Raw genomic sequence first — 16267 nt, forward strand, 5'->3', positions numbered from 1 at the left:
AATAAATAAATAAAATCTTTTAAAAAAAAAGAAAAAAGAAAAAAAATTAAAAATATTTTTCAAGATTACTGCTGTCCACTGAAACCTATTTAAAAGAACTTTAAGATTTCAACTGGGAACTATTATTTTTTTATTTTTAAAAAAGATTTTATTTATTTTATTGATAGATAGAGATCACAAGCAGGCAGAGAGAGAGAGGGGGAAGCAGAGGCCCCTCTGAGCAGAGAACCCAATGCGGGGCTTGATCCCAGGACCCCGGGATCACGACCTGAGCCAAAGGCAGAGGCTTTAACCCACTGAGCCACACAGGTGCCCCTGGGAACTATTATTTGATGCTATTGTTTTGGATGGGATAAACGGCACCGAGTTTGATGCTTTAAGATAGGGGTATTGAAGGGAAATAAAAGTGAAAATAAACTTTGGGACATCATCAAGATAAAGTTTCTGCCCAGCAAAGGAAACAGTTAACAAAACAAAGAGGCAACCCATGGAATGGGAAAAGATATTTGCAAATGACACTATTGACAAAGGGCTGATATCCAAGGTCTATAAAGAGCTTTTCAAACTCAACACCCAAAAAACATAATCAAGTCAAAAAATGGGCAGAAATATGAACAGACACTTCTCCAATGAAGACATACAAATGGCTAACAGACACATGAATAAATGCTCATCATCATTAGCCATCAGGGAGATTCAAATCAAAACCACATTGAGATACCACCTTACACCATTGGAATGGCAAAAATTGACAAGGCAAGAAACAACAAATGTTGGAGAGGCTATGGAGAAAGGGGAGCCCTCTTACACTGTTGGTGGGGTTACAAGTTGGTGTAGCCACTTTGGAAAAGAGTGTGGAGATTCCTTAAGAAATTATAAATAGAGCTACCCTACCTATGACCCTGCAATTGCACTACTAGGTATTTACCCCAAAGATACAGATGTAGTGAAAAGAAGGGCAACCTGTACCCCAATGTTCATAGCAGCAATGGCCACAGTTGCTAAACTGTGAAAAACACCAAGATGCCCTTCAACAGATGAATGGATAAAAAAGATATGGTCTGTAAGGGCCTATTTAGCCAGAGTGATTCCATCTTGGATTAAACAGTCATTTTGCTGTTTATGCAGTAAAACTTAAACTGACTCTGCCCCCTGCCCAGGAGAGACTTACTTAAAAGCAAGCCCAGGAAACCAGTCCCAGGTAACAAAGCCCAGGGTCAGGCCAGGTGGAGGTATCCAACCAGTGGGGGCGCTTATTGTCTCCCTAACTACCAAGGAGTGTGAGTCCTGCCTTTTGGGTGCCAATTCTGACCAAGGTGATAGGCTAGTTCAAATGTCTACTATAGGGTAAATTGTAATTCAGTTGGTCACTTATGTGTGACCTAGTATGAGTGTGCAGCTTTCTCTGTGTGTTACAATTTCATTGGCCACCTGTGCATGGCCAGGCCCAACCACATGGCCTTTGCCCTTAAAAGCTAGTCTGTAAGGCAGAGAGAGGTTTGATTCTCCATGCTTGGCACAAAATAAAGGTTTACTTGACCTTCGCTTTGTATCAGTCTCGTTCCTTTGACCATGGACCCAACAGGGAGTATTATGCCTCCTTCAGAAAGGATGAATACCCAACTTTTGCATCAGCATGGGTGGGACTGGAAGAGATCATGCTAAATGAAATAAGTCAAACAGAGAAAGTCAATTATCATATGGTTTCACTTATTTCTGGAAGATAAAGAATAGCATGGAGGACATTAGGAGAAGGAAGGGGAAAATGAAGGGGGAGAAATCAGAGTGGGAGATGATCCATGAGAGACTATGGACTACAGGAAACAAAATGAGGGTTTTAGAAGGGAGGTGGGTGGAGGGGGATGGGTGAGCTGGTGGTGGGTATTAAGAAAGGCATGGACTGCATGGGGCACTGGGTACTATATGCAAACAATGAATCATGGAACACTACATCAAAAACTAGTGATGTACTACTATAGGGTGACTAACATAACACAATAGAAAAATAAATAAGAAAATAGAAAAATTTTAAAAGGATAGGTATTAAGAAAGTAAAACAACAATTTAAAGGCATTCTATAAGTTGTAAAATATGGCACAAATGGATTGTTATTTTAATTGACCTCCAGGAATTAAATGTTTTAAAATTATCTAAATGTTCTTGGTCTCCAGATTGAGTGTAATCCTAAAAAAAACAGTGACCACCAAACTATAAAACAAAAACCTTTCCCCTGTAGAAGCTCAGTACTAATCTCTCACTCTGAATTTATTTCCTCAGAAGGTAAATAACCTCCCATGGGCTCCATCTTTGTATCCTATTTAATTAAAACAACACTAATCACCTACTAATCTAGCTCATTCTTAACAAAGTATTGTATTCTAACAAGTCTGATTGTTGTTGTTGTTGTTGTTTTAATTTGGTTTTCCTCCTCCAGGGAGGAAAAAAAGACGAGAAAAGGTAGGTATTGGTTTGAGGTCAGCAAGGAGATTTATGTAAGAAAACTAAAGTACCAGGGGAATCAACTCCATTTAGCCATAAAGCATTTCCCCCTGCAAGCTCAGGAAGGATTCCAATTATTTACAAACAGATAACATTGTGCAGCTCCCCCACTATTACAGATAAGTCACCAGAAAACAACTAGTTTGACAAAATTGCCAGAAGCTCATTAACTGTGCGGCTCTGCTAAATATCCACCATGGGCATCCCTCTGGAATTTGCTAAGGAAATGGAGGGTGGAATGATTTCCCCACCAGAATTCTGGAAGTCATAAAGTAAGAAGTAGGAAATGGTTTATATCACTGATGCACCAGTTCTATCGTTGAAGGACTTGTTTTCAAGTTTGAGAGTGTGTGTGTGTGTGTGTGTGTGTGTGTGTGTGTGTGTGTTTGAGAGAGGGAAAGAGAGAGAGAAATAAAGGACATGAATAGATGGTTAACATCCAGTAAGAGTAGCAGAATGTTCTGGACCTTCTAACTGTGAATGAATGTTTTATTACAGTCTGTCTGGGAGTAGGTCAGCTTAGAGATCACTAGAAAAAGGTGTCTCATCTGGTTTAGTTTTTGAGATTGAAAAGTTGTTTTCTTCATCTTAACATAGATACATTCCTATCGTACTTCGGTACAATTGGGAAGGAATTCAGCCATATTAAGCCTGAGACTCTGAGACAGAATAAGTGAGTCTAGGGGCACCTGGGTGGCTCATTCATTAAGTCTCTGACTTCAGCTCAGGTCATGATCCCAAGGTCCTGGGATCGAGCCCAATATCGGGCTCCTGCTCAGCGGGAAGCCTGCTTCTCCCTCTCCCACTCCCCCTGCTTGTGCTCTCTCTCTCTGTCTCTGTCAAATAAATGAATAACATCTTTAAAATAAATAAATAAATAAATAACTCACTCACTCACTCACTCTAGTTTAGCAGTGAATGTTTAAAATCCTACCAAGCAACATATTTTCTGCTCCTCTACAATGCCTTCTCTGCAAATACTGAGAGACAGCCAGGTCACTTCTATGTTTAGGGTGGGTGGGGACAGAATTGGGGGGCTCTTGGTAAATGATAAAATAAAGATACATCTCAAAATAAAAATTAAAAAAACTGATATAATTTAAATATTTGCACTTAAGATACTAGCAATTTAAATACCAAAAATTCAGTTTAATACAATTGTGCTGTTCCAGACATAATTAGAGGATTTATTTTAAAATTTAAATTACGGTCACCTGTAAGTAGTTTAATCTGATAATGGAAAAAAAGCTTAAAATTATTGGATGAAGGTCATCTTCTTCCAATCCTATTAGTTCATCTCTGTAATTACATATATAAATAGCATCATTTGGAGATAATGTCTGAAATCTAAATTTCAGACAGCCATGGTAATGGGGAGCTCAGTCCACAAGGACCTCAGCTGCTTTAATGTTCCTGATAGGCTATCACCTGACTTCATTTCTACCTATTCATTATGCTGAGTAAGGTCTGAGTGTTGGAAGTGATTTGAGGAATGAGAAGATTCTTACCAGTGGTTCTCAAAGGCAAGTCTCTGAACTACTTGCTTCAGAATAATCTGGAATTCCCATTAGAAATACAGATTCTGGTCTGGTGGCTCAGTTGGTTGAGCAGAGACTCTTCATTTCAGCTCAGGTCATAATCTCTGGGTCCTGGGATTGACACACACCCCCCTTCCACCCCCAACCTCAGGCTCTCTGCTCAGTGGGGAGTCTACTTCTCACTTTCCCTCTGCCCCTTCCCCTGCTCTCTCTCAAATAAATAAATAAATCTTACAAAAAAAAAAAAAAAGAAAAAGAAATTCAGATTCTTGGCTCCACTTGAGACCTTCTGAGTCAGAATCCTTGGGGTGAGTCTCAGAAGTTTGCATTTATGACAATGCCTATGCGATTTCGGAGGCACAGAAATGTTTGAGAACCACTGAGCTATGGGCTGGGGTTGAGGGTAATGAGGGCTGATTTCAGATGTGACTACAGTTGCCACCTTCTGTGCGGAAATCCTACCTTATAATGGCTATACTTTAATTACTTATCTTCTATCCTTGGGGTCATCTAAACCAGTTCACTTGATTGAGAACAACTAGGGACATTTTGAACAGGCCAGTCTCAAAACCCATTTTTTTTTTTTTTAAACAAACCTGCTCTTGCTTTTATGATGAAACATGTGAAACGGACATTCTGGGCCCAAGAAGCTCTTGCAGTCTCCTCACTAGTGGGGTCTTGAGCCACTACTTTGAAGGAAACAAGACTTTCTTGTCCAGAAAATGCTCCAGAGAACTATAAAAAATACTTGCACACCACCACGCTTGGCAGGAATTTAGCCTGGGGTGAGGACCCACCAGGATCATGAAGGCAGGGTATCAGGGCAGGGCTGTACCATCCGAGTGGCCTCCCTCTACACGCTGCCTCAGCCTCAACTCCAAAAATACATAGGCTACAATCCTTCCCAGGAGTGAGATGGAAGTTCAGAGACTCATGGTCCATGGGAATATGCTATTCCTAAGAACCTAAACATAGGTCAGCCGTCCTGCACCATTCCATGCGCAAGCTGTATTTTACTTGGATAGAGAAAAAGTATGTTCAACAGGTGAAAAAAAAAAATGCCTGGCCCCTCCCATGGAAAAGACTTGGAAAGCGTCCAAAGAACAGAACTGGACAAGTCCTGGGAACTGTTTACAAGGAAGTGAGCTCTTACTTGGCATCCCAGATCACACAGTTCTATTAACATAACCAGAGGGCAGAGTGTGCTGGCCACCAACTAATTCTGTTAAGTTGAGTGCTGAGGTGGCCATCCTGCTTGGGATGGTCTTGGCTAAATTGTATCCCTGAATGAGAAGAAGGAGGTGAAAGCTGCAGGTAAACTATAAAGCAGGTCATGTATTAGTTGCTACTCTTATTAACAGCAATCAGCAAATTACTAGGTGATGTCACTTGCTAATTAATCATCTCTTTTGATGGAGGGATTCTGCCTGCTTTGGTGCTGTTACCATGTCAAAACAAAGCTTTTTGAATCTATTAAAGTTATACATTGTGCTGACACTTGTTTTGATTCTGAATGTTACATTTCATATTATAAAGGGAGATGTGGGGTACTGCTGAGAAGTCTTATTTATTCCTCCCATCCCTTCCTCCCCACTGAAATCCTTCAAAGCCCAGCAAAAATGTCACCTTCATGGAGTCTTCTGACAGCCCTCTCTCCATCCAAAATTAAAAGCTCATTTCTCTGCATTCTGGAAACTTGTAATTTATACCTCCTTTTAGCATTTCTGTCCCTCTGCCTTACATGATAGCTGTTTCATGCCATCCTCTCACTAGATAATGGTCTCTGGGAGGACAGGGGCCATGCCATCTCTGCTTCCATAAGCTTACACCAGGGTTTGCAAATAGCAGGCATTCACAAAATGTCCACTAAGTTCAAGTTTGTAGTCCAGCAACAGAAGTCACAGACTGGCCAGGCGCAGGCCAGAAATATCTACATTTTTGGCATCATTGCCTGTTGGACTTCTGGCATTCCCCACGGCTATAAGCACATTGGACAGAGAGGCAGCTGACCTTTAAGAGGAGGCATACTCCTCTTTCCATCGTATTTCCCATAAAGGTTTTTCCATCATTTTTATCACCTGCCTGTCTTCCATAGACCCCCTTCTCACAGAGATACCATTCCCTTACCTTCCTTGATGTTGGTCAGGACTAAATATCTCTAAGAACATGTGTGTAACTATGCTTATGGTGGGCGCGGTTCAGAACCAAAGACTATGTTTGCCTGAATAGAGCATTTAGAGGTCAGCTGGTAATCAACTAGTTTGCTGTGCTCAATGATCTAGTTTAATTTTTAAGGGGGAAGATTATGGTCTGATCATATTTGGTTGATTGTTTAAGGGCTAGTGGCTTGAAGACTTCAGCCTGAAGTCAGTACAGATAAATGAATATAAAGAACACTACAGTCTTACTGGCCTGAGTTTCCAGTAGGGTGATACTTCATGGTCTCCCTCCTTACTTACTTCTAGGAATCCACTCAGGGGCTTACAGGTTGACAATGTTTTCTCTATGGTCTTTTTCTCTCCCACTTCCCACTTTTTCCTTAACTTGCTCTAGCCTGGCCTCTGATCCCCATCATGGTAGGGCAGTTCTGATGCTGGCTTCCATGTCACCATGGGATATATTTCAGTGCTCTTTGTATCCAATCGCTTGGTAATCCTTTTACAATTGACCATACTCATGCTCCCTTTTTCCAGAAGGTCTTTTATCCTTCGGTCACTATGATATCACACTTTTCATGTATTCCTGGTGATCATCTGGTTTCTCTTTGTCCAAATCTTCTCCTTGTGTATTTCCCTTCACCTAGTGATTAATATTAGAGTTCTTCAAGGCTGAACCCTGCTCTTCTTTCTTTTCTTGTCATTATATATATTCTTCTTAAGAATCATACTCATGTCCTTTAATTACTATTCATATGCCAGTGATATAAAATATATTTATAGCACAGATCTTTTCTTTGGCCTCTAGACCATGTAGTCCACTACCTACCTGATATCTTCGCTTAGATGTCTCAAGGGCATCCCACGTTTAGTTGATCCCAAAACAAATTCACACCACCTCCCAATTTTTTCAGGGTTGTCTAGCTAGAAAACATCACAAACCATCCAGATGTGAGAAAACTGGAAGCCATCTGCCTCACCTACCTACCCACCATATGGTTTCCATCACCAAGACTGATATTTTGTCTCCTGAATGTCTGGAAGCTGTCCCCTTGTTTCCATCTATGTCATCCTATACTGGTCCCAGCTACTTCCTAAACAGTTTAGTGAGTCAACTGGCTTCCTCCATTCCATTCCTGTCCAGAGCCAGAATAATCCAAATGCGAACATAACTGTGCTTGAAGGGCCCATTCAGTGGCTTTCCCTTGTTCTTAAAGACCAAAGTCCCTGAAGAGGCAGTAGAAGATCTGGCCTCCACCGACTTCCTTAGCCTCACTCATCAATACCCTGCCAGCACTCTCTGTGAGCCAACCATATTGAACCTTTTCACATTACATAGTTTTTTTTTTTCTGTCCACATATCTCTCTATTCCAAAACTGTCCCTCTTCAACTAATTATTTCTATTTCTTGGTTAGATGTCAACTGAAAATCACTTCTCCAGCAAGTCTTTCTTGACCTCATTTAGTGTGTCCTCTTTGTAATGGAACTAATTATAGTCTGTAATTATGTTCATTTTGTGACACATTTAATGTGTCTTTCCCACACTGTGGTTTTGGTCATTGTCCCCCTAGGACTTTCTCTAGCCCCTACATAATGCAGGGGACAAATATATATATTTTAGGGGGTAAAAGGTGTTACTTACCAAATTAGTGATCAGAAATATCGGAGCCTTACAACCCAGCCAAACACCCTGTTATATACTTCATCATGTCACTTCCTATTTCACAGCAACGCCATATGTAAATTGTCTACAGAACAAAGTTAATAGACATGCTTCGATTGAGAATAAGAACAGATTTCTGTGTGTGGCGCGCCATACATCTCTACTCACACCCTAAATTTAAAATTCTTTTGTAGTTTCAAAAAGTAAAGTGTCAGAGATGGACGGCTAATGGTAGACTATTTAAATTACTTTGGTGAAGCCGTTAAAGAGAAACTGGGAACAATATTTTGATTGATGCAGCACAGCAAACAAATTGCACTGATATACCTCTAAATTGTTACTATCATGATCTTTAGCAATTGTATAGTGTAAATCATTACTCAATCAAGCACTCAATATACCGTGTGAGCTCTAAGAAAAATAGGCTAGATATGATAATTAAGCAAAAGTGTGATCATTACATGAAAATGAACATGAGGCTTGTATCAAATTTGTGGTTGTTTACAGTCATCGTGGTCCTCGGGTATTGTACCAACAATTATTCTAGTACTTTGAGATTCCCTGTAAAGCATTAATACACACTTGAACTCAGGTTAAATTTCTACATCTGAAACATAAAGAATACTATGCCTTGGGTTTAGATATAAAACAATAAAACCCCACAGATATGCTGATTTCAAATTTCCAGTCACCATTTTCCCAATTGCAAATATCCTCAATTGGTTGCTAGGGAATGGCAAAACTATCTTGACAGGATTTTTCTGAGAGCACTGTCAGGCAGACATCAGGAAAAGACAGACATAAATGAGAAGCCAGAGATCATAGAAAATATTTATAAGTCAAAGAGCTGTATACTCTAGTCTCTGAAATATTTTTTAAGGCAAGCATATTAATAATCAAAGACAAGGGTCTTCTAAGGAGCTGGACTGCTGGTGTCTCCGGGTTGTTCTGTTTGGTCTCAGGAATATCAGTTTTCAGTGACACCCATTTATCTGAATGTAAAGCGGAGAATGTCTGATGTTCTGTACACTCTGTGCTCCTCATCTGGATCGTTCTCAAATCAGAATAGACCTTCAGTGCACACATGGGAAGAGACGGTCTTTGGTGAGAGCAGAATGTGACTTGAGTCACCTTTTCAGCAGGCATTCCGACTAGACTCTGGAGTTGGTTTTCGTTTGAAAGCGTATCCATCGCTGACCTCCAGTGTGACGTCAAACGGCGTTAGTGCTGCACTTCTGAGCATTGGGGATCATTCAGAAATCGAACCTTATAACACAATCAATGACCACCATTTATCTTCCAAAGGCACATTTGACTAATCAGATTCTCTCATTTTCCTCTATTTTGACTTTCAGCCCTGCTTCCTATTAGATAGAGGAGAAACACAGAACTCTTTCAACTGCTTTCCATACAATTAACATCAAAGAGAAATAAGTGACTCACAGTCACAGATAAAAAATTAGCCAATTATATACTGAAACTGGGACAAACAATTATGTCAATAAAATCGACTGGCACAAGAAACCAGACCCATAAAACCAGGGCACTTGGCAGAATCTCCCTCTCCTTCTAGTCTGTCACCCACTACCACCAATGGATACTAGAGACGGGGAAAGAAGAAGAAAAAAAAGGTCATGACTCTGGTGGGGGAGCCATTTAGGGCCAATTTATTGAGCAGGATTGGATGAGTCTGGAATGGACAAAAAGCACTTTCCCTTTCCCCTAAGCAACCCTTCGCATAAAGACATTAACTAAGCAGCCCTTAGGACAGATGAATGTTATTTTTCAGACATAATTATTTTTTTCCTGGCATATAATTTGGAGGGGAAAAGAGCCATCAGTTTAAAAATTTAAATACTTAAATCTTTGAACACCATTTGCCAGACAGTAAGAATGAATGGCTTGATTCAAGGTCATGCCTCCATGCAATGAAACAACCAGCCGGCAGCGTCCCCGAGCCAGCTAGCACGCCATCTTAACGAGACATTCTTCTCTGAGTGGTCAGGGCACATGAGGCACATCCATCTGGATTGAATAGACAGGCCACAGTGATCCAAAGTGACGGGTTCTATTGCTCCATGGTCTTTTCGTTCCAGCTGATTAGACCGGCTTCAATTTTTGACTAGTTTACAGACAGAGATGCTCAATGCATTCCAATTTGCGGTGATATTATGGAGGCGCTAGAAACTGAGCTCTCGTTGGTTATCCGGAGCCTGTGTGGGACAGATAATGAGCTAGAAACTCCGTCATCCCCAGTGTTTGAATCCCTCCCCAGGAGGAAGTTAGGTGCTTAGAGAGGTTTATTAACTATTTAAGGCCATTTGGAATACCATTAATGCATTATTGCTACAGTAATGCATTCTTGCCTTTGCAAGGGAGCAGCGTGGCCATTTCTGTGGGAGATGGAGAGATGTCAGGTAAGCTTGGCCTCTGACATCCTCCTAACATCTCGAGCCATGCCATTTCCAAGGGGAGTGAGTCCGTACATTGTTGTCAACAGTGGGGCAGGGGAGGGAGCCTGCACTGAAGGAAGACATAAATTCGCACTCTTTTAATTACAGTATTTTTTAAAGTCCCAAATGCTGAGAGTAAATTTCTAATAAGCAAAAAACACTTTGGACCCAGTATCCAAAAGCATCACTCGCTCTTTTTGCTTGTCATTGGGTTTATTTTTTTTTTAAGACCAGAATTGCATTGGCTATCAAATGCCCTTATCTGTCTGAGGATGAGAGATGTGGAAGTGGGAGCATGCCTCCTGTCCTGTGTCCCTTCAGATCAGACAACTTATCTCCTTGCCCAGTGTCCAGAGAACCAGCCGTGGAACATGAACACGGGGAATGGAGGATACCCAGCCAGGGTTGGCGTAGTGCCCCTGCTGCCAACAGGATGTGAGGAAATGAGGCATGCCTTGAGGTGTCCGTGTGAAGGTCCGATGACCAGGCCGAGTGGCGGGCATTGGAGTTGGACAGAAAAGCCTTTGACATTTTAATTGTCATGTTATGTAACAGATTTTTTGACCCCATTCATAAATCATCAAGCTTTAGACTCAGACTTCACTATTCTTAAAAGACAACAGGCTTCTATTGTATGAGTTGAAAAAGAAAATCCGAAGATCGGCTAACTCAAAATCCTCAGCAATCTTCTTTTCAGTTACTTCCTCCTCACCACTGACCTCCAAGCTAAAGCCCAATGTGACTTGACAGAACTCTCCTGCCTGTAAATGATTTCGAGAACCAAAAGCCAAGCTGTCGGGAGGAGGGGTCATCCTTTTCGAACAGGCTCCCTGGGCGGATGAAGGGTCTCACGGAGTCTTTTTGTCCTCCCCATGCCGAACCTGGATAGCAGTAAACAAGCAGCCATAGCTGAATTCCTCTCTAGCATGTAATAGACAAGGGCGTTTGTGCAATGCCAGATGGAATAGGAAGAAGAGTAACCCAGACACAAAGCCGGGGACGGGGCCCCAAGCATGAAAATACTTGTAAGTTTCTCAGCAGCACTTCCGGTGAACACTGACCGAGCGTACCTCTGTGCATGTGGAGGGGAGAAAGGGCACAGACAGGAATGCTTTCTGACTGTCTCTTGACACCCATAATAAATTAATAGACTCCTTTTAGGGGGTTTCAGCTTTATGGAAAAAGAAGTGGTGAATATAGAGAGTTCCCATGTACTCCACCTTCCCCCACATTTTTTCTTATTAGGAACCCCGTGCAGGAGTGCGGTATATTTGGTCCTACAAGTGAGCCTATACTGACATTCCAGTACGAATTGCAGCCCATAGTTTACATGAGGACTGACTCTTGGTGTACATTCTGTGGGTTTGCACAAGTGTCTAATGACACGTATCCTCCACTGCAGTTTCATACAGAACAGTTTCACTTCCCTACAATCTCCCGTGCCCTGCCTCTTCATCCCTCCCTCCCCTAAAGCCCCAGCAGCCGCTGATCTCTTTAGTGTCTCCATAGTTGTGCCTTCTCCTGCGCGTGATGTAATTGGAATGGTACAGAGTGTACGCAGACTTTTCAGACTGGCCTCTTTCACTTAGGAATGTGCATCTAAGTCTCCTTTATGTATCTTCGTGTCTTGAGAGCTCATTTCTTTTCATGGCTGAATAATATTCCACGGTCTGGATGAGCCACAGTTTGGCTGGCTGTGGAGGACATCTTGGCTGCCTCCAAGTTTGGGCCACTATGAATACAGCTGCTGTAAAACATCCCTGCACAAGTTTTTGCATCAACACAGGTTTTCTGCCTCTATTTTTCAGTACGGAACTTTGCGAATCTGGGCTAGATCATCTCAACTGGAGTTCACATACCTCATAGACCAAGGAGGAAATACACCCCAGGTGCAGCACATGGCTGGGCTGCCGCAGCTGCTTGGTAAATAGGGGTGAATCAAACCACTGAATGACCTAATAAAGAGGCTCCCTCAGAGTATTATAGACTGAGTTTTGTCCCCTCGGAATTCATATGTTTAAGCCTGAACCCCCAGTGTTATTGTGTTGGGAGATAGGGCCTCTAAGGACATAATTAAAGTTAAATGAGGTCAGGAAGGTGGGTCCTGGGGCGCCTGGGTGGCTCAGCGGGTTAAAGCCTCTGTCTTCGGCTCGGGTCATGATCCCGGAGTCCTCGGATCAAGCCCCGCATTGGGTTCTCTGCTCAGTGGGAAGCCTGCTTCCTGCCCGCTCCCCCCACACCGCCTGCCTGCCTCTCTGCCTACTTGTGCTCTCTCTCTGTCAAATAAATAAATAAATAAAATCTTTGAAAAGAAAAGAAAAAAAAAGGTGGGTCCTTAATCTGATAGGACTGATGTCCTTATAAGAAGAGGGAAAGACACCAGAGCTCTCTTGCTCTCTTCACACACACACACACAGAGGAAAGACCTCCTGAGGACAGACTGAACAGGTAACCGTCTGCCCTGCAGAAAGAGTTCTGTTCCCAGAAGCCAACCTAGCCCCACCATCTTGGACTTCCAGCCTTTTCCAGCAGACAACAGACTGGTTTCTCTTCCATGGCGTCCTTGTGGGAGGTGAAGATAAGGGGATAGAGAGGAAGCTTTGTCTATTCTGGGCACCCCTATGGGTTTGCACAGGTGAGAGCTCATTTATCCTTAGGCTGCGTTGTGACTTTGTCATTCAGGCGGCACAGAAAGGAGCTCTAACAATGCATCTCTGATTATTTCCTTGGAATTAACCCTCAGATGTATAAGTACAGAGTCCTAGAGGTTGAATTTCTGGGTTAAAGAATATTTTAGCTTTAAAGATTATTAGATGTGTTGTTCCAGTTACTAACTATAGCCACTTGTGTTTCTACTGCGAGTTTCTTAAAGCATTCATTTACCAATGCTGCCTATTAGTACTATAAAAGACAAAAGTAAAAACAAATCTTGTTAACTTCATAAGCAAAGCACATCTGACAGCGTTTGAAATTTTATTTATTTGGGAATTATTAAGGTGGAGTATTTTCATATATTTGTGGTCATCTGCATTTCTTCTGTGACTTGCAATTCCTACCTTTTGCTCCTATTTCTGTGTGCTCCTGTTTTTTTTTTTTTATTAAGTTGTAAGAAACCTTTATATATTGAGAAGACTGACACTATCAGCCAAATTGCACATTTTTTTCCATGACTTTCTTTTGACATTTAATTGTGTGTAGGTATTTTGATGTGCAATTCTTTTTAATTTTTATGTTACTAAAATATATTGATCTATTTGATTTCTGCCTTTGGCATCATGTTCAAAAATCCTCACACATAGCAAGGTTAAACATATTTTTTTCCTGTATTTTCATCCAGTATTTTGTTGTTTTAATTTTGCCATTAAATGTTTCATCATCCTGGAAATTCTCTGGGTAGAAAATGTGCAATAGAAATCTCTTTCTCATTCTTTTTAAAGAAGTGTGAACCAACCTCCTTCTCTGTCTCTGTTGTTTTACTCTATTTCTCACTGACTTCTTGAGAAAATCTGAACTGAATCCGAAGATCTTCCATCAATATAGGTCATGAAAAGAGAGCTGGGGAGACAGGGAAGAGAGAAAAAGGGAGATCAAGGGGAAATTCTTGGTTTAAAAAGCCAAGTAGAAAAGTCACTTTGGTTTCTCCATCTTCTAAATGAGCAGGCTGGACAGGATAATCTGTAGCGCTCCATTCCAGCTCAGTTTTATAGGATTTGCGGATTCGGAGGGCAAACCACATCTCTCATCCCGTCCTTCTCAAAGGAACTCGTGCACACTAAACAACTCGAAACTGAAATGACTTTTAAGCTCAAGAAATACTGCAACCCGAAAGGATCTTTGAGAACTTTTAACCTCAATCGAATCATTTTGCTGATAAGGACAGAATCTGGAGGAAGCTAACGGATCTGCTCCAGGTCCCCCAGACGGTCAGTTGCAGGGGGCCTGGGGCGCGGGCCCCCAGATCTGCCCGCCGCCCCCCTCCTTCCCACATCTCCGGTGATCTTTTCATTTCCTCTTGCCTTCCTTGTCTTGTTAGCTTTCGTATGAAATGCATTGCACTCTAATCATGATTGCTCCCATCCACTGGATGGGGCACTGTTTGACAGTGAAAGCTGAGAAAGAAGGTGACTTGCAGCAGGAAAAATGTAATGGAGAGAGTCTCTCTCTTAGGAAATTTACCACTTAAGGCCACTGTGTGCTCTAGTCCCCCTCAGGCACTTTAAAATATTTTCCCCTGGGAGCTCAGAGATCTTTTCAGTTCTCTTCTGGGAAGCTTACTGCAACCAAAGCAACAGACTCTTCCATTTTTGCCTAAAAGCAAAGAAATGGTTACCTATATCCTTAATTTAAATTCTCACTGACAGCTCAGACACTGTTGCAGCTGGAGGGGCAAGCTGACCTTCACATCTATTGTCAGCGTAGAGACAGAGGGGAATTTTATTGACCAGAGAGGATAATATGCATTAGGGAAGCCAAGCAAGGATGTTCTGACCTATTGGAATATAGTGCAAGGTCAAAGGGCACAGGATTGGAGCCGCATGGTATCGTTAGAGTAAATGCCAGTCTTGTCCCTTTGTGTGCTCTGCTGCGTCACTTGCCTGTCTGTACCTCGGAGACTGGCGAGAGAGAGTCTCTTTCAGCTGCTCTTTGCTTATCTGTGGTATTGAGAAGAGCTGCTCCCAGCCCCTCGGGGGATGCCTCTTGAAAAAAAAAGGGGGTGGGGTGGGGTGTGGACAACAGATTGCAACATTACAAATCCCAGAAATTCCATCTGCATATTTTCAGAGACTCTGGTACACTGGGTCACTCCTTAGGGGGACAGATTACTATGTTTGCTTTTAGAAATGAACCCTCAGAAATCACTCAAGGGAATGCCCAATGAACAATTCCTTTTTCTTTCTTTCCCCTCCCTCCCCCCACTAAGTGTCTCTAAAAAGCACCTCCCCCAGGGACACTTGTTTGTGGTATTATCAAACTCCAGTCATGCAGGGGTCTCCTGGATGTTTTTGTTGTGTACTTCTTTCCATATTTTCCATGTATGAAGAAAGGGGGAGGCACCAGGGCCCATGAGAGGTTCATCAGATGTTCTTAGGAGCTGCGAGCCCCATTGCAGGCATACGGCTCTGTTCTGAGCAGCAGGCACAGGCCTTTGTGTCTGATTGACGTTTTCTCATTATATAGGTATTACTAGTATTCCCATTTGACAAATGAAGAAACTATGGCACGAAAACTTAAGTAATTTCTCAAGGTAATTCAGGGAGCAAGTACAGAAGGTGTGATGCAAACCCAGGCATGTTGGCCCTGAAGCTCATGCCCTTAACCACTGCCCTTTTCACCGACTCTCTCTTTCTCTTTCCTTCTCTCTCTGGAGCAGAAGGTCTTGGCGCCCCACCCAGAACCCCTTTAGCAGGCAGCACAATACCCATTCACTACTGTCCATATTGACCATTCCCAGTTCATGGCCTTCTCAATGCACAGGAGGTTGTCACCCCGTCCCTACTTCTTCAGTGCCAGGAGTAGCTCACAGAACTAACTGACTGGCTTGGGAGTACCAAGGGCCCCTCGCCCTAAATCATGACCAACCGTCACATACAATTCCTCCTCCAGTGGTGTAGGTAGGTGTAGGCAAAAGGTCTTGGCTGAGACAACATGCATCCTTATCTTTATTTCTTTATCCTAGTCTCCTTTCCTCACTCCCGACCCACCTTTTTCGAGAGCACCTCCTTAATAAATAACTTGGAAAAGGATCCCCTTCTCAGACTTTTCTTCTAGCCAGTCCAATCTCAGACAGTTACCATCACACTTTCCATGCCCCTCTGTCTTGCTTTCATCTTCAGACTGATTCTGAATTCAAACTCAAATTTGAATCTGAATTCGAATTTCGATACCATGTGGCATCGAAATGAGTCCAGTAGCTCAGAGCTTACATGGTCCCCTACAGGGAGAGAGCTCCTCATTCT

The sequence above is a fragment of the Mustela nivalis genome (genome assembly GCF_964662115.1).
Source record: "Mustela nivalis genome assembly, chromosome: 6".
NCBI lineage: Eukaryota > Metazoa > Chordata > Mammalia > Carnivora > Mustelidae > Mustela > Mustela nivalis.